Source organism: Bos mutus, chromosome 22, assembly GCF_027580195.1.
Source record: "Bos mutus isolate GX-2022 chromosome 22, NWIPB_WYAK_1.1, whole genome shotgun sequence".
Taxonomy (NCBI): Eukaryota; Metazoa; Chordata; class Mammalia; order Artiodactyla; family Bovidae; genus Bos; species Bos mutus.
In genome coordinates, this window is record NC_091638.1 from 22,280,144 (window position 1) to 22,307,437 (window position 27,294).

General features: G+C 39.3%; 1 long non-coding RNA gene across 1 annotated transcript in view; it reads left to right on the plus strand.

The window, feature by feature from the left end:
* The window catches only part of LOC138984652 (uncharacterized), a 394,050-nt gene that overhangs the window by 33,826 nt on the left and 332,930 nt on the right, over positions 1-27,294 (plus strand). Inside the window, exon 3 of the long non-coding RNA XR_011461893.1 lies at positions 12,329-12,422. This is a non-coding gene — a long non-coding RNA (uncharacterized lncRNA). The remainder of the gene's footprint in view (positions 1-12,328; positions 12,423-27,294) is intronic.

The following is a 27,294-nucleotide window of genomic DNA, read 5'->3' on the forward strand; positions in this document are numbered from 1 at the left end:
AATTGCCACTATATGTAGGGCTGTTGAATGGGCTATTCAACTCCGGGTGTGCTCTGGTTAGATTCTCTGGTCAGACAGCTGAAGGCTGTATTCAGTAATGAACAAGGCTACAAATTAAATTCTCTGTCTGGGTGCAGTGAAAGAAGCAGCTCTAAAACTGGTAAAGCTTTTTGTTGTCTTAACTCAAGCCATCGCACATCTCATGTTCCCAGGCTAAGGAGGTCCCCTGGCTTTGCTCTACAAACTATTGGTTCCGTCTGCCCTTCTCTCAGCTTAAGCACCACAGGCACATTACAACCTCTAGGACTTGTCGCTTGCCGTCCTGGTCAGATGTGGGCCTGCCCTTCTGGACAGAAGACTCTCTCCACAATAGGTGGAGGTATGACCCAGCACCTTGCCTGAGTTTGGGAAGCTGGGATCTAGGATAGAAAAAATTTCTCCTTAGAGGACTCAAATCAGCAGATCTGCATCCTGTCAAGCTCCCTGGCCAGAGTCCACCCCCAGCTTATTTGTGCAGGTAAGCAAAGCTGCCAGTTGGGATTACTATTAATACTTGGGCACGACACATGTGAACTTGGTCTGACAAGATCCTTGTGCTGGTTGTTGCAAGCCCTTCCCCACTTCTCTGTCACAATCAGATTCACAGTATTTGAGCCCCATAGATTCCTCTATGATTTCTGTGGTAAAATCAGAGTAGAGTTCTACTGTGAGAAACCAGAGTAGAGTTCCCCATAAAGTGACCCACAGTGCTTTGGAAAGCTAGTGTTCCACCCCCCTCCCCCCCCCACCCCTCCCACCTCTAACCCCTGGTTCTCTTTTCCCACTGGAGGAACTGGAAACTGATGGGAGACCTCTCTGTATGGTGCTGCCCTGCCCTGGAGAAGGGGCAATGTGGTCAACATGCAGATACTTCTCTCGCCCTTCTAATGCAGTCTGCCTTGATGGCTGAGGTGCAGGGGGTACTTCAGACTCACCACTGTGTTCTGGGATTCTCTTACTGGTGTTTTGATCTTGAATAGATGTGCGTGTTCTTGTCAGGGAGAAGAAATGACCTGTATTTTGCCATTTAGTCCATATATAGTTTTTTTATTATAAGCTTTTTATCATTACGTAAAAAAGAAACTAGTATGAAATTTAAGTGAATTGGCTTTAATGGCAACTCATAATTTTTCTCTATCACTAAGTATACTGTTTAACTTGCCAACTTTTTTCTCCATAATAACTAGACTTTTCCAGTGAAGAAAGTAGTGCAGTAACTTATATTTTGACTCAGATTCCTTGTTGTTGTCCAGTCACTAAGCCATGTCCAGCTCTTTGCGACCCCATGGACTGCAGCACACCAGGATTCCCTGACCTTCACTATCTCCCAGAGTTTGCTCAGACTCATGTGCATTGAGTTGGGGATGCCATCCAACCATCTAATCCTCTGTCACCCCCTCTCTTTATTTAAGTAACTATTCCAAAAGCATTTCCTGTTATTGGAGCTATTCCATTTGACCACAGTCATATACAAAATTTAAATTCCAAATCACATGTGTTGACAATGTTGAGAATTTAGAAGTTTATACAGTTCAGAACTAGTTGTGTTTATCAGCAGTGTAGCTGGAAAGTAATCATAAATATACTACAAAAAATTGCCATGTTAACAGTGAAAATTACTAGTTATATTTGTTCTAAAAACTGAGCTTCTATATCATTAGCCAGTGCCTGGCTATGCTGGGCTATTGTGTTATTGAAAAGTAGTTTTTGAGCTACTTTCTTTGCCCTAGATTCACCTACATTTCCAATAAAACATTTTTGTGTTTTTTTAGTCTTAGCAATCTGAGTGCTACATAAAAAAAGGCTTAAAAGCACTCATATTTATATGTGAGATATTGAGCATCTGCTTCTATTAACTTTTTAATTCAGCACCCTGTCTTTCAAAAAATTATTTGGCTCTGAGCTTATTTCTTTTTGATTTATATATAAGATCCACTTGAGTTTTGACCAGTCAACTTGTCTCCACAAATAACACATTGTGATTTTAGTATTTTACCCTCAATTATGACTACACAAAATCATAATATAAATTAGTTAATATACATATGTTAAATATAATATAAAGTGGTTAATATACATACCTTGTATATTAACTAAAGTTAATATAATAACTTTAATAAATTTAATAGCTTTAATAAATTAATAACTTTAATAAAGTTAATAGCTTTAATAAAATTAATAACTTTAATAAAGTTAATTTGTAATATAAATTAGTTAATATACATACCTTGCATATTAACTAAAGTCAATATACAAGGTATCATATTTCTAATAGAGTTGGTACAAATTTGTTTGGTCCTCATTTACTTGGAGTAGACTTCACTGTTATCACTTGATTTACTGTTGCTGCTGTATGCATAAAAATGAGTGTCTCTTCTGGAAAAAATATTTCAGTGATGTTTGTCTTGGCATATGTAAGTTAGAGTTAAAATAATTTTATGTCTTAATTTAGCTTATTAAAGTATAATTTAAAAATAAGCTTAATCTAAAATCGTAACAATTATAAAAATATTATAACAAGTTTTAAAAATAAGTACCTGCATTTTATCAGATTTTTATTCCCTTGTGGGTTATAGGTGACAAATTCATTAGAAATATCACATATTTCAAGGTCTTATTGTGTGCTTAACTAGCATGCAGTTTAGGCCCCATGCTGCTCACCACTGAGTATGACAGCATCCAAACTTGTTTATACCTTATTTATCAAAATGAGCCCACTGATCCCATGCTAGGATGTTGTGGCAATGTCAAAGTGTTTAGTAAGTTTCTAAACTCTCACTATCATATTCTATAGTTATCTTGTCAAGGACCAATAACAAACTACTGGTTCACAGACCACACTTTGAGTAATGCTGGCCAGGCAGATATTAATGGGCTACAATAATACCAACTAATGTATATTAAATTTTTATGCCAGGCTCTTTGGCAAGCAGTTTACATGTTTGTCTCATTTAATCCGTACCATACCTCATTAAGATACAGATAGTGTTGTCATTTCTACTTTACAGATAACAAAAATAAGGCTCAGAGTAGTTTAGTAAATTTCCAAGGTCGTAAAGTCTTCCCAGGTGGACCTGGCATTTAAGCCCAGGCCTGTAGACTCCAGAACTTGAGCTCTCAATCTCTAACTCAAATGCCATAAAGCAGGGGTCTCCAAGCTCCAGGATCTAATGCCTGATGATCTGAGATGGAGTTAATGTAATAATAGCAGAAATAAAGCACACAATAAATGTGATATGTTTGAATCATCCCCAAACCATCCCATTCCCAACCCCACCACTCCCCTGGGCCCCTCATGCCCCTCTTCCTTCTCCCCCCAATCCCTCCCTGCAGCCGTGGAAAAATTATCTTCCACAAAACTGGTCTCTGGTGCCAAAAAGGTGGGGGACTGCTGCCATAAAGTATTGTCTTTGGCCTTATAGGGTGAGTTACAGTGGAAAACATGAGAAACTAGGTTCTGCTCTTAGTTTTGGTGCAACCTAGTAGTTGTATGGCCTTTGTCAAATCATTTTATCTCTGGGCTTTGGTTTTTCTATCTGTGACATGGGGAAGGTAGAGACATCAATTATATGCTCTGTAGGCGGTGGTGTGCTGGAGGCAGTTATACTATCTCAGAAGAGCCAATTGTTAAACTTATAGGTATTTTTTTAGCTGGATTGATGTCATCTTGGTAGCTTGAAACTGACCATCATGATAGTACTTAAACCATGGAAATCAGCCAACACTGTAAATTAGGGCTTTCTCTTGGTTATTAAACATTTACTAGCCCACAATGGCACCCCACTCCAGTACTGTTGCTCGGAAAATCCCATGGATGGAGGAGCCTGGTAGGCCACAGTCCATGGGGTTGCTAAGAGTCAGACACGACTTCACTTTCACTTTCACTTTCACTTTCCACTTTCATGCATTAGAGAAGGAAATGGCAACCCACTCCAGTGTTCTTGCCTGGAGAATCCCAGGGACAGAGAAGACTGGTAGGCTGCAGTCCACGGGGTCGCACAGAGTCGGACACGACTGAAGCGACTTAGCAGCAGCAGCAGCAGCAGCACAATAGCACTGCTTTTAGGACTCTTCAAGTTAATTCCATATATTTTCAATCTTACTATCAATAAGGAAGCAACTTCTTTGTCTCTTTGTCTTGGATGGTTAGCACAGTAGATGGGTATCTAGTACATATTGGATGATGATGATGATGAAATCACCACATCTATACCTTAAAACTTTGGATGGGCCCTGCTGGAAGGTACTTCCCTGGAAATAGTGGTCCCTCAGGGGAAGTTCTTCCTATGGCTCCAGTGACCTGTGTATTGGCCTAATTTTTAGTGGAGATACTTTAACACTGCTTATAGCTTTCTTTTGCAATCCAACTGGCCTTTATCACATTATTATGCTGAGTGGGAAAGTATAACACAGAAATGGTACATATGAAGTCATTATCCTTTATGCTAGTTTCATTGAGTTCTGGATTTAAAGAACATTAGTGGTTTTCATTTTTAGCTCATTGCAAGGCCCTCCTGTGTTGGTCTAGTCTCCTTTACTAACTTGGATAGAATCCCTGCTGTTCTATCTCCAAATTTTTTTTCCCTCCAGTTTCCCCTGTCTCTCTAATTAGCTCTTGGTCTCTCTATTGCTTTAACTCATACCCCATAGCTGTTTTCCTATAGCTAATCCTCATTTTCATGTTCTCTCTTAAACAGTCTTTCTCCTTAGATCCCAAGAGTTACAACTGGTTCTTAATGTAATGTTTGGCATACTACTTTAGTGTATTGGGTTGGCCAAAAAGTTTGTTCTTTTTTTTTTTAATTAAGATGGAAAATCCTGAAGGAACTTTTTGGCCAACCCAGTATTAATGATGTAACTGATGAGGTAATGGAAAGAATACCAGGCTTTTGGTAAGGGGGACCTAGATATTTTGCTTTTGCTTTTTTTCTTTAACCATTTGAAATTTTTTCCATTTATCAAATGATGCAGTTAGATTATATTGTGATTCCCAAACCTGCCTGTGCCTCAGTATCACCCAAGGAATTTGATTAAAATATAGATGGCCTGTCTCACCTTACTCTAGAACTAATGTGTCTCTTTTGGGGTTGAGGGACAGAGAATGATGTGGAGAGTTTATTCTTTTCTATATAATGGGTGGTAGAAATAGAGTTTCAGACAGTTTCCACAGAGAAAGAGTTTCTTCTTTCATTTCCTTCTTGTAATGGAAACAAATAGGATTACAACCAAGTATTGGTGGAATGTTCTACTGATATTATACTCAAAAATTCTCATTTATCATTGTAAAATAAGTAGTTATGTTTTTAATGTAATAGCAGTGTTTATGGAAATCAGTTAAACATTTCTTGTTTGGTGAGTCACCTAATGTCTTTTCTGGTTATTGAAGGTGGATTCCTGGTCAGTGAAATCCCCCAGGGGTCTTGAGATCTGAGAGAAATTACTGTCATATGCTTGTACCCATGAACTACTTAGATGTCATGAGAATCAGGGTTCAATTTTTTTTTTTTTAGTTGTGTAAGATAGAGACATGGTGAAATGAAACTGATTTGGGAAATTAGCTTCCTGGGAGTTCTTAAAATAGACAGATTCTCTTCAGATACTAGGATATGAGCAGAAATAAGCCAATGTGATTTTTTCTGTTCTTGTTCCCAAACTCCAGCTTCTGCTACTTCTGAACTTTGCACCATAGTTGCTGGCAAGGTGACACTTGCTGATTTCAGCAATTAGAGCATTTGTGCAGGGTACAATGTTGATTGTACACCTGACCAACATTTTGCCCTTACTTCTTCCTGAGAGAATTCTGACTTTGTCTGAATATCCAGACAAAGCTCCCCAGAGCTTTGTGCTTTAGAGGTCGTTGGTCTCAGCAGTAGTTAGAGCAGGCACATTCTGTTTAGACTGAGCCAGTCATGGTGATTCCAAGTGGACCACATGCTAGTGATTGGTTTAGAGGTGATAAATGATTTGTTTTGGACAATAAGATGTGAGGGAAGGTCTGCTGGGGTGGAAGTAGGGAGTTTTGGGAAAAGTTTTCTTGTTTTTATGAAGGATACACCAGAAGAGACCATTCATTTTCAACTCTTCACATTATTTTGTTTGTATATTTTGTCTGGAGCTACCTCCTCTTTTACCACCAGTCTAAGGATAAGTTAATGCAGAGGAGAGAGGAAGCAAGATAATCACAGGGAAGTGGAGCTGGAGTCCCAGTCATATAACCTCTGAAATTGCTCTAACTCTGAATTTCCCCACGTAAGAAACAATACATATTATTTCAACAAGTTGAGTCTGTCTGTACTTGCAGATGAAGTCATTCTGACACCTACATCTCTCCTGTCTGTTATTCTACCATGGTTATAGGCTCTTTTTCTAATCATTCATAGCACAAACTGAGGCCAGAATATAATGAAAAGGATGTGCAGTGTGGAGAATAATTTTCAACTACTCATTATGCAGATCAAACCTGGGGTCTCTCCCTAGATGCAGTGGACACAGAGATGTGACATCCAAGAACTCTGATGGGCAGTGCTTGCCCCAGAGAGCCCCACCAGGTTGGTCAGGGCCTTATTAGGCCTGCATCACAGTGGAACTTCTTGTTTTGTCCTATCTAGCCTCCCAGTGCTTCCTTTCACTGACGTTCTTTCCTAATAAACACCTTGCCCCCTCCCGACAACCATCTCAGTATCTGCTTCTGGAGAACCCAGCCTGTGATTCCAGGCCAGCTTGCTGTTCCCTTCTGTCCTGTCTCTATGTGGCCAGGAGCACCTCATCTCCCACAGTCATTCCCGATTGCTTTGAACCTTGGTGTCCAGGTAAATGGGCCAGGAAGTTTTTGGAAGAAATATCCAACTTTAGGAAAAACTTCTCCCCAGGATGTTTTATAGTGGGGTAGTCAGTTTTTTTCAGGGGAAACTCCATTCCAATACACAGGGGACAGAGTCTTGATGCATAGCTCCAAAAAGACAATCACAAAGTAGTCTGAAATTCATAAATATATTGTCTGGTTTATACAGTCTTATCCATCATTGTTTTTTTAACCATACTTGATGAGTTCAGGTGAACTGTTAATCTTCTGAACCTCAGCTTTCTCATTCATTGAATAAAAATAACCATCCACCTCACAGAAATTGTAGTTAAATAATAATTATGTATGAAGAGGACCTAGGACAGTATTGACTATAGTATGCTCTCAATAGATGTTAGATTTTTTTTTCTGTTTTAACTCCTGCCTTTTCCCCTTATGTATTTTGTATTTTGGTGAAGTTGAAATGAACATCTAGGGCAATCTTGAAGGAAAAAAAAATAAATGTGATCTCATTAAATGTGTATATAGTTGCTCCTTGGTATTACATATAGGAACTCATGTAACATGCAGTCTCTTTTGGCTTCTTTTGTTTAGCATAGTATATTCTTTATTTAGTTATTTTTGGCTGTGCTGGGTTCTTGTCGTTTTGGGTAGGCTTTCCCTTGTTGCAGTGAGTGGGGGACTACTCTCCGTTGGGGTGCGTGGGTTTCTCACTATGGTGGCTTCTCTTCTTGCTGAGCACAGGTTCCAGGCGTGTGTGCTTCAGCAGTTGCAGTACATGGGTTCATTAGTAGGCTCCTGGGCTTCAATAGTTGCAGCTTGTGGGCTCAAGAGCGTGGGGTCAGTAGTTGTGGTGCGCAGACTTAGTTGCCCCGAGGCAGCGGGGTCTTCCTGGACCAGGGATCAATCCCGTGTCTCCTGCAATTGGCAGGCAAATTCTTATTCACCGCACCACGAGGGAAGTCCTAGTATATGTTTCCAAAGTTTATCCTTGTTGTAGTATGTATGTATCAGTACTAAATTCCTTTTTATTCCAGAATATTATTCCATTCTATGAATATAACACATTTTGTCATATCCATTTACCAGTTGATAGACATTGAATTGTTTCTGTTTTTGAGTCTATTTTGAATAATGCTGTTATGAACATTCTTCGTGCATAAGTCTTTGTGTAGATGTATATTTTCATTTGTCTTTCACCCAGGAGTGGAATTACTGCTTCATATGGTAAATTTATATTTACTGTTCAAAGAAACTACCAAACTGCTTCTCAAAGTGGTTGCACTATTTCCTATATTTATTACCTTTGATTTTTGGAGTTGTTTTAAGATTAGTTGTCTGTTGTCTATTAAGAAACAGAAAGTTGTTAACCACAGTATAAAGTAATTATGTAGCAGACACTCTGATATGATACCCAGATTCTCCTTTAGGACTGAAAGATCTATTCCTCTACCTTCTAGAAGTGCTGTTAGCTGACAGTCCTCAGGTGTGTCAGCCCTCTCCAGAAACTGCCCTTGGCTAATCGGTCACCTTGTCCAGGGTCATGGCTGCTTCCAAAGGGCAGAATGTATCCAATGACTAGTTGATATGAGTCATATCACTGTCTTTTTGCCCCTTCTGAGGGGGCCATCCAGTTTCAGGGTTCTCTGGGGAGCTGATGGAGGCCCTTGTTGAGACCGCATTACTGCCCCATCCCCTGTCTTCTTTCTTCCCTTCCTCCAGAAGGAGGATTGTTACTCAGACTACTCTCTAGTAAACATTGTGCACATTATTCTGTATCTGTCCATCTGAATTGGTTCTTGGAGGAAACCAGTCTTGAAAACAACGAATTTCTACCTTTTAAATATATAGATTACATTTTTACTTGTCTTATTAGGTATATCCCTCTGTTGACAAGAATCAAAGTATCTTGTTGAAGCCTAAAGCTACGTTCTAATCCCTGCATAGAAATCAGCTTCTGTTATCTCAGTATCTACCAAGAGAGGGCAGTGACATGCTAGTTAAACTAGCAGAACTGTGCTGAGAATAAAGCAGTTTGATTATCACAGAAATTCCCAGTACTTTGTTCTCCAAAATAAAAAAATATATATATTTTGCTGACTCTTCCTATATATTGAGAGATCTGTAGGATATATTAGGAATAACTTCATTTAAAATGCTCTAAATAAAGCAGAATTCCAATGAGTTTCCTTTTTTAAAGGACATTTCTAAGCACAGACTGCGGTTTTAATTTTTAATTAATTAATGCTTCATTTGAAGCATTTGAACAAAGTGGATTATTCTTAAAATATAGTTATGGATGACTTATAAAATCATATACTGTTAGACTCCAGGGTTTCTTCAGTTCAGTCTCCCTATTTTGTAGGTAGAAATACATGGTGTCAAAGACTTGGTGCGGTTAGTTCAAGAGTACCAAGGAGAACCATGACTAAAATTTGGTCAGCGTTTTTTCTCTATACCTTACTCCTCTTCCTCTCTTGTAGGACTTTGGTTATTTATAGTTTTTCAGGGAGTCAAAAACACTCATTCATAAAGAAAAACACTACAGAAATTCCCCTGAATGGGATTAGTGATGGGTATTAATGTCAGAGAATTAGGCTGACTATGATATTTTCAGTGACTGAGTTTGGCATGTTCCAGGATTTGTTTTCTCTCTTTGCATTGCTAGTCATTTAAAATATTACTCTTACCAATAGCTGATAATTAGCATAATTAGTTCAGTCAGATCTAATTGGCCAGTTACTATTTTGGATGATTTGGTTTTACTTTGTAGTACCCAAAACTCTTCTCTTGGTGAAATTATATTGTTTAAGAATATAGAACTCTCTGGGAAAGTTCGTAACAAAGTAAAAATCAAATAACCATCTTTGTTAATATCAATATTAAGTTTTCTAACCTCTTTGCTTGGTAAAAGCAGGAAATATCCTACACCAGACCTGACTAAGTTTTTAACACTAGTTATATTTAGGGAGCTTCCCACATACTCGTGTCCTTTGTTAAAATCGGAGGCAAAGTTCAGTGCCATTTATTTTTTGATGATCTTGCCGTGAATTAAAATTCTCCTAACACTCAATTCTCTTTGTCTCTGTAAACATGTACCCTTGTTGTGACAGAATCCTAAAGAATTACAATGTGTAATTATAAATGCATTGCTTATTCAATGGTTTAAGTTTTCCATCTCTTTATCATGTGTTTTGAATTTTAGTGGTGTGTGTGTTTGAGAACAGAGAAAGATGAGAGAGAGAGAGAGACAGATAGACAAGAAAGGAAGGGACCATTTCTTTGCTGGTCTCTTTGCTTGTTTTCTTTTCTTCTGTATTGAGACCTGTGGTCGCTTTATCACCGCAGAGTTGGTTATGCTTCAGTTATTGTTTCAATACTGAGGTGTCTTTTTAAGGAGCCCAAAGCCATTTTCACATCTTCAGTTGAGCACCAATTTAGCTTTTCCAGTGGTCCAGCTCTGACCTCTAATTTGTCATTGGTTTTTCCTGAACTTTGAGTAAATGATCTAACTATTCTGAGCCTCAGTCTCTTGTACTGACATGTGTTAAGAATACCCAACTCACAGTTTCAGTGTGCAATGGTAGCTATGAAATATTTAACACACAACACTCAGTCAGTATGTGGTATCATTACTTCACTGTAAGAGCTTCACCTTCAAAAATTTCCTGCTTAACTGTTAGTTGCATGGAGTGTAGAGAAACTAGAACAGCTTATGTTATTATATGAGCTCTTTGTTTCCCACTCCATCCCCAAATGGGTGGAATTCTAATAGGGTCAAACAGCAGGGATGCATGTCTGGTAGAATTTCAGGCATCAACCAATCAAATGCAAGAGTCTGATGGAGTGTCTTTGTTAGGTTTCTCATGGCTTCCAAAATTATTCCACATGAGGAGTTTTCCTCTTTTGCCTTTGGGCATGACTGTTGAATTTTGGGAAACTTGAATTTTTGATTGTCAGGATGACTACTTCATTCATTGTTTCTTTCTCATGCTTCAGGCCTTTACTCTCTTCTCCCCTATTAATCGTGGTGCCCTATCTTTTGCATATATCAACTAATTTGAAACATGGTACTTTAAAAGATTGCTTTGTATTTGCATGTATCTACTAGATATCTTTTAATTATGATGCATGACTAAAATTTTATTTATATATTTAAAGCTTGAAAATTTCAATGCTGTAGTTCCAATACTTTGATAAGTGTGTGTTGCTAAAAAACAGACTAGTTAAGCATCAGATTTCTAAAATACTATCTTGTAATTCTTTCATTTTTTTTTAATAAAAATATTATTTAACTGCTTAAAAATAAACTGGGAAGATTTAAAATATTTTGTCTTTTTATGAAATGCTATAATCTGGGGGTAGATACTGAGAATTTACTTACTGTGAGAATACTTACTGTGAGAATTTAGATAACATTTGTGAAAAAGTGTCTTGCAAGCTATAAAGTGTTATTTATATGAGGAATCCTTATTGCCAAAGAAACTGACAACCAGACTTGAAGTCACTGTTATAAATAACAATAGGAATTTTAGAGAAATAAAAATATGGCTCACAAGTTTAATCTCTTGGTTCAGGTTTGGCTGTGTGCGTGCTAAGTTGTTTCAGTTGTGTCTGACTCCTTGCGACCCTATGGACCGTAGCCCACCAGGCTCCTCTGTCCATGGGACTTCCCAGACAAGAATACCAGAATGGGTAGCCATTTCCTCCTTGAGGGGATCTTCCTGACCCAAGGACTGAACTCATGTCTCCTGCGTCTCCTGCATTGTTGGTGGATTCTTTACCACTAGTGCCACCTGGGAAGCCCCCAGTGTTTGGCTACATTGTCTTTAAGATAATCAGTCTTGCAGTCTCTGAAAACACAAGCAGAAATTCAAAAGTAAAACAAAAAAATTAACACAGAGATGCCCATGTTTCCATCAGATGCAGAGGACATGTTTTTGTCCTATTTATTAAGTGATGAGAATTGGGGTCAGATGTGTTACAAATTACTACTGTAATGATGTCTGATATTGGTTAAGTATCTCTTTTATAGTCTGAGAGTCAGGGTGCTCCTTCTCTGACATACCCCTTTTATTTACAATGAGCCTATTTTCTGATGATATCCTTTTAAATAGTATCCATTTTATCACCCAATTAATCAAGGTTGATAGAAAACCTAAATGGAATGTTATTTTTCTCAAAAGAAAAGCACTTTAAAGGTAGTGAAAGGGCAGCTGATTTAGATGTTTGCAAGTCATATCTACGGAAAAATAAAATATGTGCCTTTCCATCCTGTCTTCCCTTTAGTAAAGTGTTCTGATGCGGCAAATTACAAAAACACTTATGGCTTATGAAATTCTCATTACCCCAAACCCCTTTTCCCTTAATTGTTAGTGTGGTAATGCGTGATGGCAAGAAACAGACTCTGGCGTTTTGAAGAGGCATAGTACTAATGCTATGGCTTGTGGCAGCTCTTTTATTAAAAGTCTCACTGTTCCTTTCCAGTGACTCCCTAATTAGCTCAGGCTCTGGCCCAGAGGACTGTGCATGGCTGTATTTAACTGCCTGGAAAGTGGCTCTGAAAAGATGCTGGCTCAGCGTAAGTAACTGGGTTGTATCCTGGCTGCCTTTTGGGTGAGAGCTTTATTTTTAACTCTACTCCCTGTTTCAGATGATTGCTAAAGTTAGACTATAGTGAGGAGAACTTGGTTTCATTCCTAGACCTTTGCTTCCTACTTGGTAGTGCTCATAGCCATTTTGTTCTTCTCTTTTGCCACTAAGAGGTGGAAGTAAAATGATAGGCTTCTCTGGAAAAGGTTATGTGCACAGTACTTAAGATTTACTATGTGTTTCTCTGTCTATAGCTCTTGCAGGAACAACTCTGTCTTCTTTTATTCAGGTCTTCTATCACTGAATGATATAATAAATAAATAAAACAATACAAAACAAAACAAGCAATTCAGTTGCAATTTCAGGGTGGGAAAGAGGCTATAAATATATGGAAAAGAGCACATCCTTGCCCACTAAGAGTGTGTATCTAAGTATAATATAAGGTAGACTGAAATAAGGGTCAGAGAGGAGAATTAATGTTAATAATATACTTTAACTCAAGAGAGCTAAATAAGGGGATCAGGGAATGTTTCCTGGAAAATGTGTTGTGTGTGTGAAGTTTTTAAGAATGAAAAGGGTTTTCTAGGCAAAGAGTAGATTGGGGGTATCTCCCAGTCATGAACTGAGAAGAGCCATGGCAGGGCTTGGTGACCAGCACTGATGAATGTGGCATACATGATTGGATATACTAGCAGACAAAGCTAGAGAGTCAAGGAGGGTCTTGAATCTGCTAGCTAAGGAATTTTAATATTTTATAGTACTGGATTTTTATAGTACTGGATCTCTCCCAATCATATTTGAAATCTGTTGAAATATTTCTGTATTTGTTTTTTGAAAAACATTATATACCTATTACTTGAATTACTTTGGAGTCATGCTCTTGGTTTCAAAACAATACATTTTAGTGAAGCAGAAATCATTTGGAAGACATATCCATGACGTCATTTGTCTTATTTAGTCATCTCCAGAAGGAGTGACTTAAACTGATCAAATGAGGTAATATACATGGACACTTTAAAAAGAATAATGTCAAATGGTAGATTCTATTATTCTAAAGAAAACCCTTGACCTTTATATTATCATATCTACATTTATTTAAAACTTAGCATTGTTATTCTTTTCCTTTATTCCACACCCTCCACCTTCATTAAAGAATAAAGACAATATAATAACATTAAAGAAAATTTGGAAACAGAAAGGAAAATATACGCACAAGTCCCCTCCTCTCATTGAGCTACTTCTCTCACTATAGTCCTGGGTTAGAGCAAAGTTGCATTTTGGCTCTTTTTGCCAGGCTGGCTGGTATTTGTTCTCTTTTTATCTTGAGTATCATTCTGACTTTCCTGAAGAAACAAGCTACTCTTGGACCACATGGTTGGTGTGAGACTGACCTTTTGCTTTGTCTGAGAGGATCATGGCATGGCCACATGGCAGTTGCATCATTCTAGTTATGATGATTGGTTTAGGGATGGACGTGTGGTCAAGCTAGGGCTTTCCTGATAGCTCAGTTGGTAAAGAATCCACCTGCAATGCAGGAGACCTGGGTTTGATCCCTGGATTGGGAAGATCCCCTGGAGGAGGGAAAGGCTATCCACTCCAGTATTCTGGCCTGGAGAATTTCATGGACTGTATAGACCTTGGGGTCACAAGGAGTCGGACATGACTGAACGACTTTCACTTACATGTGGTCAAGCTACGCTATTCAGAATCACAGGCTCAATTCTGTGACTTTTGTTAGAACTTTTGGAAAAGAAGCATGCTTTTTCCCTGAAGTTTGCTGAGATAATAGAATATAAGCCTAAAGCTACCCGAAGTCATCTTGCTACCACTTGAGTAAGAATGGGGCCAACTTGGGGGAAAACAGAACCAAGAGCCAGAGAGAAAGAGAAAGTGTTTTCTGATGGCACTGCTTAAGAAGCAGCCATGCCAGGAATTGCATTACAGTCATGGATATTTTTTAGGTGTGTCTGCCAATAATTTTCTTTTTTGCTTTGGCCACTTTGAACTGTATTTCTGTCATTGATGAACAAACAGAGAAATACCGGAGGTGTTAGAGTTTGAACTCAGAGGAAGAAGATTATCAGTGGGAGCTGTAGTGGTCTGGGAAATCAAAATGTTGGCAATGGCATTTATAAAGCTTTGAAGGATGGCTCGGATTACATTGTTTTATTAGACACAGCCTCTCCATCATGCTCTGGGGTTTGTGCTGAGTAGTATGCACCCTCCTACCTGGCCCAGGGATGACACACTTCCATGTACCCTCAAGGTCAGTTTTTAGGAAAGGAGGGACAGCCACCCCGCCTTTGTGCTGTCTGCTTGGCATGAGACATGGCTTAGACCTACTTCAGCTTATAGTAGCTCTGTGTGCACAGAGAGGATTGGAGATGACATCAGTTTTGGCCATTTTGATAAGAGAGACAGACCATGTTATATACTTGGTTTCTCCCTTTGTTCTCATCCCAGAATATTTTTCCTGGTGAATCTAGCTGAAATGAATATCAAGGTCAGCTAGAAAGAACAACCTGTAGGCTGTGTACAGAGATGGAGTGGGATACTTGCTCTGAACCTTTAGAACCAAACAGTAGAAACGTCACCTGTCATCCCCTGTCTCTGTGCATCAGGGCTCAAGTGCCAGCAGCACAGGCACTAACTGTGGCGCCTTTGGAAGAAGTCTTTGTGTGTCGCCAAGGCTGGTCTTCTCCTGCACCCTGTAAGGGGAAGCAGGAGTGAAAGTGGACAGATTTTCTGAGCAGGCTTAAGCTCTGATGTCCTTCACGCTGCTGACTTTGGCATCTCTCTTGCCGTCGAGCTGTGATTGCAATCATCATCTCGGCAGGCATATCACAGCTCCAGTTAGACTGCAGATGGTTTACACCCAAGCCAACAGAAAATGTGCATAATCCACGGGCTAACAGATCCTCACAAATCCTCCAGAGACAGCAGGACATGCAACCCATGCCCAAGCTGCTTTCATTTCTGCAAATTCCAAACTGGTTAGACAGTGAAGGATCAAAAGCAGGCATTTAGGTAACAGTAAAGAGGTAGGCTGATTATGTAGTGGAGTGGCTTTGCATTTTAAACTGAATTTATCTCTTTCTCTCTTTCACTTACTTGTCCTTTTATCTAGTTCTGAATCCCAAACCAAATGTTACTACTCCAGTAAGTTCTAGTTAAACAGAATGTTTCTCTTTTTTCCCTTTTCTTTCCTGTCCTCACCTCTCCTCTTTCCCTACCCTCTCTTTCTTTTCTGTGCATGTTATTGATTCCACTCTTATGGGAAAATTACATTAAAAACAAACAAACAAACACTAAAGCAGTCAAGGCAGGCTGGTACAGAGGGAAGATCACCAAATGTCTTTTTCTCCTAGCTTCATCTTTATGTTCTGTGGACCTTAGTTTCCAAATCTATACAATGTAAAGCTAGGAACACTATATTATTTTGTTACCATTGTTCTAACAAATGATCACAAACTTAGTAACTTAATACAAATTTATTATCTTACCGTTCTGTAGGTAAGAAGTCTAATACAAATCTCTTGAGCTAAAGTCAAGGTGATAGCAAGGTTTCATTCTTTTCTGGAGGTTCTAGGGGAGAATCTGTTACCTTACCTTTTCCATCTTCTAGAAGCCACTGCCTTCTTCAGTTTGTTGCCCTTTTCTTTCTTCCTCAAAGCCAGCAGGTCAGATCCTCATGTCCTATCTCTCTGACCTACCCTTTGGCCTTCCTCTTCTGTTTTTAAGGACTCATGTGATTAGGTTGAGTCCACCAGGATGATCCTAGATAATCCGCCTGTTTCAAGCTTCTTAATCTTAATCACATCTGCAGAGTCCCTTCTGCCCTGTAAGGTAACATAGTCACAGATTTTAAAGAATCTATCTGCAATGTAGGAGACCTGGGTTAGAATTCTGTGTTGGGAAGATCCCCTGAAGAAGGGAATGGCTGCTGCTGCTGTCACTTCAGTCGTGTCCAACTCTGTGCGACCCCATAGACGGCAGCCCACCAGGCTCCCCCGTCCCTAGGATTCTCCAGTCAAGAACACTGGAGTCGGTTGCCATTTCCTTCTCCAATGCGGGAAAGTGAAAAGTGAAAGTGAAGTCACTCAGTCGTGTCCGACCCTCAGCGACCCCTTGGACTGCAGCCTACCAGGCTCCTCCGTCCATGGGATTTTCCAGGCAAGAGTACTGGAGTGGGTGCCATTGCCTTCTCCGATTATTCTGCTTACGTGTTAGTGGATCCCTAAGTCTCTATACATATTGAATTCTCTTTGTGGAAGCTTCCTGTCTTCCCATCTTGTCCTAAAGATCAAGACTATGATCTAAATCTAACTCAAGTTCAACTCAATCTCTGATAACCAAACTGATAATTGATAGGGCAATTTAGGTTCATCATCATGCAAGTTAGCTTATGTGTTTTAAAAATGTCTGTTTAATTGAAAATTTTTAAATTGGAAATTTCACATAAAAACACAAATTTCCAGCTTCTCTCAAAGGAGCAACAACACCACCACCAGCAGCAAAATAGGAGAATTTGATAACACTAGGATTTTTTTTTTTTTTTTTATCCTTCACATGACAGCCCTTAACCAGAATTGAGTAGTGCCTATTGGTTATCTTCTTCAGACAGGCATTTTGTAGTTTGGTCTCTGTGTGAGCATTTGAATTTTCTAGCTCTGTTCTAGCCCTTCTATTTCTTTAGGCCTACTATACAACTGCTCTTCACCCTGATGATCGAAAAGTACTGCACATGCCTGGAGTTATAAATTATACTTTATCCACTAATTATTGAACTAGGCAAACAGATTACTGTATTTTATCTCTTTCTTTTTTTTTTTCTGGTTCAAAAACAATACATCTATTATGGCATTTGAGAAAACTTTCTAAATCACCACAACTATACCTCCTCCCTTAAGGATTTCAGTTAATTGAGGTTTTCAATATTATTGGCTTCCTTCTGTTTATAAAAGAAGAATGAAAAATGGTAACTGTCTTTTGTAGGTAGTAATTAATGGGTTGCTTTAATAGCCTCCGTTTTGAAAATGTGTTTTCCAGCTTTCCAAAGTGCGGGTGATACTTTTATAATATAAAAATATTTAGTGGAAGTTATTCATTTCATAAACATCCTTTTGCCACTATGTTTTGTGCTGCTACTACTGAGCTCTAGGCAAAGAGAATTGAATGGAAAATTATTCATTGCTTGGTATTTTGAGACTTGCAATTCCCTTCCTAGATTATTCAAGGCCAGTTATAACCCAAAAGGCAAGGTGCTGAGATTTATTGATAGAAAAAAATAAAATAAAACAAGCAAACCACAGTCCCCAAAAGTCACATATCCCACATCGAATCCAAATATTACTGTGATGAAAAAGCAGAAACATGTAAATAATTCGCATCTGAGACTTTAATTCTGTATTGAATGATGTCCATTCTGAAGGAGATCAGCCCTGGGATTTCTTTGGAAGGAATGATGCTAAAGCTGAAACTCCAGTCCTTTGGCCACCTCATGAGAAGAGTTGACTCATTGGAAAAGACTGATGCTGGGAGGGATTGGGGGCAGGAGGAGAAGGGGACGACAGAGGATGAGATGGCTGGATGGCATCACTGACTCGATGGACGTGGGTCTGAGTGAACTCCGGGAGTTGGTGATGGACAGAGAGGCCTGGCGTGCTGCGATTCATGGGGTCGCAAAGAGTTGGACACGACTGAGAGACTGATCTGATCTGATCTGATATCATCTTAAGCAATTATATACTCAACAAAAGCTATCTTTTTGCCTTCTGAAATATGTAGATCAAATGGGGTGCTCTTCATTTAAATTCAAATTGTGATAGTTGTGAAAGTTCAGGAGTAATGGAAAGAAACTTTGCTAGAGATAAGCAATGTTCATTCTCAGTTTTTTGAAGGAAACATAAAAGTTGGAATGTAAACCAAGAATTAGTTACATAAATTGAACTTACGTCTTAAAAAGCTTTCTAACAGTGCCTTTTTTTCTTACACTACATCTTATTGAACAGGCAAAATTTAGCTGGATCTTAAAAAATTTGAACCTTTATGGAAAGGTACATAATTAAGTCAAATTGGTGATGACTTAGGTTGAAAGTTAGGTGATATAAATCAAATGTTCCCTAATTCTGGTTTCAGAAGAGCAAGGAGCCAGTGGAGAGGTTGGCATTTTACAAAAGAATATACCATGAACACTTTTGTAGAGGGTATCTTTTTGTGTTTAAATATCAAGAAACAGAGATGCAATTTCAAATTATCTGTTCACTGCCTGAATATTCACCAAGTCAGACAATTTGCAGTTTTTTCATCTTAGAGGTAGAGTTCCTTCCTGTGCCATGATTTTCCAGTGTACCTGGTGAAAGAACAGATTTTCCCTTTTATTGAAGAGGTTGGCTGGGTGCATATAGTAAATTGGGAAGAAAGTGGTTTGATAGAAACTGCTTGAGGTTGTAACTTTCAATTTTCCTAGTTTTCGTTCTCTCCCTTAGACCTTTGAGTTGATTGTACCCAGGAAAAAGGAGAAAAGGCAGGCTGGTAATGAGCTTGGCTGCCTTCATTCTCCATTCCTGCCACTCAGGATTTTATTTTTCAATATTTGAAAGTTCAGCAGTTTCAGAAGGGTAAATCTATTTAGGGATTACTTTGTTTTTGTGTTTTGGGAGAATAAATAATGTGGGAGGTTGTACAAATGTTTTTTAAACAGCTCAGTGTGTGTGTGTGCACGTCTGTGTGCATGTTTGAAGGGGAATCCAAAACCTCCTGCAGAACTACTATTTGCTACTTTGTTGTTACTTTTCAGGGGATTTGGTTGTCCCAGAAATGACACTTATGTAGCCCAAAGAAAATAAAAGGACATATTTGAAACATTTAATTACATTTCTGTTTTGCAGATATTATGTATTTTGTAGGAGATTAGGATCTTTTTCAGAATATATTTTTTTTCACATAAAACATCCCAAATTACACATTTATCCACTTAATTATGTCAGTGGTATAAGGACAATGAGGAAATTAGGATGAAAACTCCTGCTGTTTATATTTGGAGGCTCAGTAGAATGCATAGTTTATAGTTAACTAAAATTACCTTGATATTTGGTTTGCTACTTGTCAAAGACAAACGGCATCCAACTCTGTGAGAGAACATAGAGCTTATTTATCTCCCTGCTAATTTTCCAAGCCAATCCTTTAGAAAGACATCTGAATTGGGAATAGGAATCCCTGTCTGCCATGTGGCTCAAGGCACATGAGCAGATGTCAGTCAGTGAAAAAGGAATAATGGAATGAAAGCTCTTACACATGAGCCACCATGGCCTCTGTGTCTCCCTCTTTGAATGTATATCACACTTTAAATCCACTGATCCTCTCAAGCAAGCCTGCAGGCCCCAGTGGGGGCAGTTTGGGCATGTCTGGTTTTTTCTGTACCACGTATAGTTTCCAGGAATATGTTACTTTCATAGACCTTTTTTCTGCCTGGATCTTGTCTCCCTGTCTATAACCCCCTCTTTCTCTACTACAGCTTTCCCATGTTGGTTGAGTATATGCTGAAAGTTTGCATCCTCCTCAGATTCCAGGTGGGAGCGGGAAAAAAGCCCCTTCTACTCGTGAATCTTCGAAGTGTAGCTGAGGGAGGGCTGTTCTTAGTACCCATTCTCTGAATCTAGGAATGAAACCTGGGTCTATGGGGATGGTGGGAGGTGGTGAAAGGAGCCCTCACTTACATCTAACTCTTCACTTTTTCCCTCCACCTGCTTAATTCAGCTCAGGAATGGTTTTGAGGGCTTTCCTTTGTAGTGGAAAATTGCACTTGCATCATCTCCTCTTTTTTTTTATTCTACTGCTCACAGGAAAAAAAAAATAGATAACCTTAAAGTAGCCCCTTGTTTTTAATATAAAGAGAGGCTTCTGGAATTTAGGCAACTTTTTTTCCTCCTAAGTGTGTGGTTCTCGATTTGGAGGGCTATTACTTTCATGAGTGCTACCCTTTTTATGACTTAAGTTGAGGTTGAGCAATGACTCCTCTGTTTCCTGCCCTCTAGTAGTGGCTGCTTCAGCCTCACAATGGCTAGAGGATCACAGGGGCTATAAGACTTAGGCAGGATGAAAATATATCAGACAATATGCAAAATGTTATTCCACGAAATCAATACTACTAATAGCAAAAGCCATACAAATACCACCACTACCACTTCCACATGTGTGTGTCATTTTGTGTCTAACCATTTTCTAATGAATGCTTAATTCCTTCCACAACTTTGCAAAGTAGCTTTCTAAAGTTCCTTTTTTGTATGAAGAGATTAAGACAGAGAGATCAAGGGGCAAGCCCAAGATGAGTTTTCAAATCTAGACTGGAACTGAGGCATTCTGATTCTTTGTATTTTATTAGACTTGATTTCTGCATTAATAGGTCTTGTGGCAACTTGTCTGGGTCATTACATTCTTCTGCTTCATGCTTTTCTAGGCCTTCAGTTCTTGACTGACTCCTTCTGTCTGTTTTGAAACTTGCTTCTCTTATGTTAGTCTGGATGTCAGTTGCTTTCTCCAGCTTCTGTCTTGCTTAGATTAACTGGCATTCCAGATCTCCAGCTGGGCTTCTCACCCCATCTAATCCTCCTCTGCTTGTTTACTATAGTAGAGTATAATCAGATTTCCTAAAAGATTAATGTAGTGAATAGTGAACAATGCCAGTTTCTAAAATCCCGAATTCTAATTTTAGAGCCTAGTATTAATAGCTTTGCATAGAAATCTTTATTGGTATTTTGTATCCTATTGATTTCATTCTAGGATAAAGTTAAGAGTTGAATTGATTTTTGGTTTTCATTGGATAATCTAGGACATACTAGCTCTGAGTGTGTGCGTGTGTGTTAAGTCACTTCAGTCGTGTCTGACTGTGCGATCCCCACAGACTGCAGTCCGCCAGGCTCCTCTGTCCATGGGATTCTTCAGGAAAGAATACTGGAGTGGGTTGACGTGCCCTCCTCCAGGGGATCTTATTGACCCAGGGATTGAACCTGTGTCTCTCACTTCTACCTGCATTGGCAGACAAGTTCTTTAGAGTGGGCCACATGTGGAAATTGTAGAACATATTCCTCAAAATTGAATCTTTTGTGCAATGGAGTTTGCATCATAAATTAAATAGCTGGCCTTGACTCTGGTCCCACTGCTGTTGCTGACTCAGTGTTTCACCAGGTAATCAGTGGGGCAGTGCAGACTATATGTCTCCTGTGCCATGTATGTCGTATTATTTTACTATTTGCATAGACTCTATTTAAGTAGCAAGATAGAAGATAATACTTAAAATACAAAGTCAACTCATAGATATGCCTTGAAATCAATTGCCCATGCTTAAAGCTCCATAGATAATAGGAAGTCATTAACCCTGAAACAAACGGGTTGAACTTAACTAAAAATGAATTGTGTGTTAAGAAAATATGTAATACAAAAACTGTAGATCCGTGACCTACAGAATTAGTGCTGTGCTTCTTCAGGTTACTGTTATATTTGCCTTTATTCTTCTGTCATAGGAAAATATGAAAATGTCAGAAGTTAGGGGGCATTTGTCTAAAGCTGGCAGCTTAACCACTTCTCTTGATGGCTTGTACAATAGCTTCAGTTAAAAGATATCAGGAAATAGAAAAGCAAAAGTCTCAGATGACAATGACAGCTATAAAGGTGTGGGAGTTTCTAATGAATCTCTGTATTATAAAGTCATGTACCAAGGCCAGCTTTTATACAAATTGTGGCAAAAATGTGAGAATATAATTACATCAGTGGACAGGGTAGCAAAAGGTTGTGGAGTCAGGGGGAAGCATTTTAATAGGGTTCTCTGTCACAAAACAAAGGCAGAAGTATTTAACAGAAGTAATACGAGTCAGCAACTGGTTCTCATTCTGTGCCAGAAGAGAAAAGGTCCTGATAATTACTGAAAATTTGAATAGACCCCTAAAAGATAGACTCAACTCTGCTAAGGGAACAGCATCATGATCTAAGTGAACTAGTTATCAGAATTATTTAACTCCTGTAGGGACTAGGGACTTGAAGTAAATGGTAAATGAAAGAAACACACTCTCACTTGGGGTAATTAAAATATTTTAAAGTATTTTGGTTCTTTGGAGTGCTGTGTTTTTCATTTTTTCTCTGTAGACTCTCAATATGTTTTGCTGTTATGTTTCATCTTTTATTTTGAGGGACAAAATTGTAATTTGTTAATACCACAATGGTATGTGTATGAAAGTGAAAGTGAAGTCGCTCAGTCATGTCCGACTCTTTGCGACATGGACCGTAGCCTACCAGGCTCCTCTGTTCATGGGATTTTCCAGGCAATAGTACTGGAGTGGATTGCCATTTCCTTCTCCAGGGGATCTTCCCGACCCAGGGATCGAACCTGGGTCTCCCGCATTGTAGACAGACGCTTTACCATCTGAGCCACCAGGGAAGTCATAGCACAATGGTACGTGTATAGTAAGCACTTATTTGTTGAATTGAATGAGTGATTGACTCAATAATTATGAAAATATAGCAATTACATTATTTTAATGGCTCACAGTTTTATATTTGCTGTGATTGTTTATTGATGGCCAGACTTAAGGCAAAAATTAAGATTACGGGTCTTGTAACCTTAAAATTAAGGCTTGTAACTAAAAATTAAGGCAGAGCTGATTTTAGAGTTCGATGTTTCGGAAAGACAGATTTTGGAGAAAAGGATATATTTACTATTAAAAAGTATAGATGGGTAGCCCTGTCCCCCCTGAAATACATTTACAATTAACCTTTTAAAAAAATCCTCTATCTCTTATATGTCTTTCTGAAATGTTTTGCCTCCAACAGGGCTAGTTTAGACAGTGCTATCATTTACCTGACATTTTCAGTGAGTTGGACTTCCCTGGTGGCTCAGCTGGTAAAGAATCCTCCTGCAATGCGGGAGACCTGGGTTCAATCCCTGGATTGGGAAGATCTCCTGGAGAAGGGAAAGGCTACCCACTCCAGTATTCTGGCCTGGAGAATTCCAAGGACTGTATAGTCCATGGGGTTGCAAAGAGTTGGATGAAACTGAGTGACTTTCACTCGCTTCACTTCAGCGAGTTGTGTTTAAAGCCATTTTGCTTTTCTGCATTTCTTTTCCATGGGAATGGTCTTGATCCCTGTCTCCTGTATAATGTCATGAACCTCATTCCATAGTTCATCAGGCACTCTGTCTATCAGATCAAGGCCCTTAAATCTATTTCTCACTTCCACTGTATAATCATAAGGGATTTTATTCAGGTCATACCTGAATGGTCTAGTGATTTTCCCTACTTTCTTCAATTTAAATCTGAATTTGGCAATAAGGAGTTCATGATCTGAGCCACAGTCAGCTCCCGGTCTTGTTTTTGTTGACTGTATAGAGCTTCTCCATCTTTGGCTGCAAAGAACATAATCAATCTGATTTCAGTGTTGACCATCTGGTGATGTCCATGTATAGTCTTCTCTTGTGTTGTTGGAAGAGGGTGTTTGCTATGACGAGTGCATTTTCTTGGCAAAACTCTATTAGTCTTCGCCCTGCTTCATTCTGTATTCCAAGGCCAAATTTGCCTGTTACTCCAGGTGTTTCTTGACTTCCTACTTTTGCATTCCAGTCCCCTATGATGAAAAGGACATCTTTTTTGGGTGTTAGTTCTAAAAGGTCTTGTAGGTCTTCATAGAACTGTTCAACTTCAGCTTCTTCAGCATTACTGCTTGGGGCATAGACTTTGATTACTGTGATATTGAATGGTTTGCCTTGGAAACGAACAGAGATCATTCTGTCATTTTTGAGATTGCATCCAAGTACTGCATTTTGGACTCTTTTGTTGACCATGATGGCTACTCCAATGCAGAAAAGCAAAATGGCTGTCTGGGGATGCCTTACAAATAGCTGTGAAAAGAAGAGAAGCAAAAAGCAAAGGAGAAAAGGAAAAATATAAGCATCTGAATGCAGAGTTCCAAAGAATGGCAAGAAGAGATAAGAAAGCCTTCCTCAGCAATCAATGCAAAGAAATAGAGGAAAACAACAGAATGGGAAAGACTAGAGATCTCTTCAAGAAAATTAGAGATACCAAGGGAACATTTCATGCAAAGATGGGCTTGATAAAGGACAGAAATGGTATGGACCTAACAGAAGCAGAAGATATTAAGAAGAGGTGGCAAGAATACACAGAAGAACTGTACAAAAAAGATCTTCATGACCCAGATAATCACGATGGTGTGATCACTGACCTAGAGCCAGACATCCTGGAATGTGAAGTCAAGTGGGCCTTAGAAAGCATCACTACAAACAAAGCTAGTGGAGGTGATGGAATTCCAGTTGAGATATTTCAAATCCTGAAAGATGCTGCTGTGAAAGTGCTGCACTCAATATGCCAGCAAATTTGGAAAACTCAGCAGTGGCCACAGGACTGGAAAAGGTCAGTTTTCATTCCAATACCAAAGAAAGGCAACGCCAAAGAATGCTCAAACTACCTCACAATTGCCCTCATCTAACATGCTAGTAAAGTAATGCTCCAAATTCTCCAAGCCAGGCTTCAGCAATACGTGAACCTTGAACTTCCAGATGTTCAAGCTGGTTTTACAAAGGGCAGAGGAACCAGAGATCGAATTGCCAACATCTGCTGGATCATCAAAAAAGCAAGAGAGTTTCAGAAAAATATCTACTTCTGCTTTATTGACTATGCCAAAGCCTTTGACTGTGTGGATCACGATGAACTGTGGAAAATTCTGAAAGAGATGGGAATATCAGACCACCTGATCTGCCTCTTGAGAAATCTGTATGCAGGTCAGGAAGCAACAGTTAGAACTGGACATGGAACAACAGACTGGTTCCAAAGAGGAAAAGGAGTTCGTCAAGGCTGTATATTGTCACCCTGCTTATTTAACTTCTATGCAGAGTACATCATGAGAAACGCTGGGCTGGAAGAAACACAAGCTGGAATCAAGATTGCCGGGAGAAATCTCAATAACCTCAGATATACAGATGACACCACCCTTATGGCAGAAAGTGAAGAGGAACTCAAAAGCCTCTTTCACTTGAAAGTGAAAGTGGAAAGTGAAAAAGTTGGCTTAAAGCTCAACATTCAGAAAATGAAGATCATGGCATCCTGTCCCATCACTTCATGGGAAATAGATGGGGTAACAATGGAAACAGTGTCAGATTTTATTTTTCTGGGCTCCAAAATCACTGCAGATGGTGACTGCAGCCATGAAATTAAAAGATGCTTACTCCTTGGAAGGAAAGTTATGACCAACCTAGATAGCATATTGAAAAGCAGAGACATTACTTTGCCAACAAAGGTCCGTCTAGTCAAGGCTATGGTTTTTCCTGTGGTAATGAATGGATGTGAGAGTTGGACTGTGAAGAAGGCTGAGCGCTGAAGAATTGATGCTTTTGAACTGTGGTGTTGGAGAAGACTCTTGAGAGTCCCTTGGACTGCAAGGATATCCAACCAGTCCATTCTGAAGGAGATCAGCCCTGGGATTTCTTTGGAAGGAATGATGCTAAAGCTGAAACTCCAGTACTTTGGCCACCTCATGCGAAGAGTTGACTCATTGGAAAAGACTGATGGTGGGAGGGATTGGGGGCGGGAGGAGAAGGGGACAACAGAGGATGAGATGGCTGGATGGCATCACTGACTCGATGGACTTGAGTCTGAGTGAACTCCGGGAGTTTGTGATGGACAGGGAGGCCTGGTGTGCTGCAATTCATGGGGTCGCAAAGAGTCAGACACGACTGAGTGACTGAACTGAACTTTATACAAAATGGGAGCAGTTTAATTAAGTTATTTTAGAAGCAGTAGATTTGGAGTTGGAATAATCTGGCTGTTTCTCTTGCCTGTCCTTTGAATAAGAGGTGTGGTTTTGGTAGACTGGCCTCCTAGAGCCACTTTGAGCATTGGCGCCGCCGTGACACAGAGGAGAGCTGCAGACCAGTGAATCTTTTCAGTTACTCCAAAGATAGCACATTGTTCAGTGAGTGACCAGATTATTTCAAGCACTCTTTCTAATATTAAGATAATTATTAAATCATGATAACATGTGTTTAAAGGCAAGAAGTATCTCATAAAATCAAGGGAAGAAATAACAAATGTAGAAAAGGCTCTTTTGGTTTTTTAATACGTACATGAAACACAAATAAGCGGGACTTTAGCCAGAGCTGGAAGGGACAGGCAGAGATTGAATAACTTGGCAGGACGAACCGCTAATAGGTGTTGGTAGACATAAGGCAGAAGGTACAGTAATGGGTATTTGTTTTGCCAGTTCTGTGTTCTTTCACATGTATTCCCTAGTTTAATCTACTTAGCTGCTTTGATAAGTGGGTCTTATTTATCTTATTAGAGAAGGAAACTGAAGCACCCAGAGCTTCAGTTTGAGCTGTTGGCAAATAGAGCCAGGATTTGAATTCAGAGATGATTCCTTATCCCTGTATTTGAAGCATCTCACACAGTGAATGTTTCCCAGTTGATGCTCTGGTCTTTGTAGTTTTCCCCGACTTTTCTTAAGTCTCTAGGTCAGACTTCCTTAGAAGGTTGAACTCTCTTGTCACAGGAAGTGTATATGCCTTGTCCTCCTGCTCTGAGCCAGGGGTGCACAACTAAGACTACGGTCAGGTTCATCACCCTGCTGTTCCTCCTGTCAGTTTGTTTAACCTTCCTGCTCCCCGTGAGGCCTGTCTCTGTACTCTCAAGGTTTGGTCTCTGGCTCCTTTTATTAGTTTCTTTGAGTCTGGGTGTTTATCACCACCAGTGTCTGGGTCACAGCTTCTGTGTTCTAACTGAAGTTCCTGCTCCTTGTTCCCTGTACCCTCACTATATGTTTATGCTCTGCACAGTGTGCTAAAATCCAGAGCCCTGTGA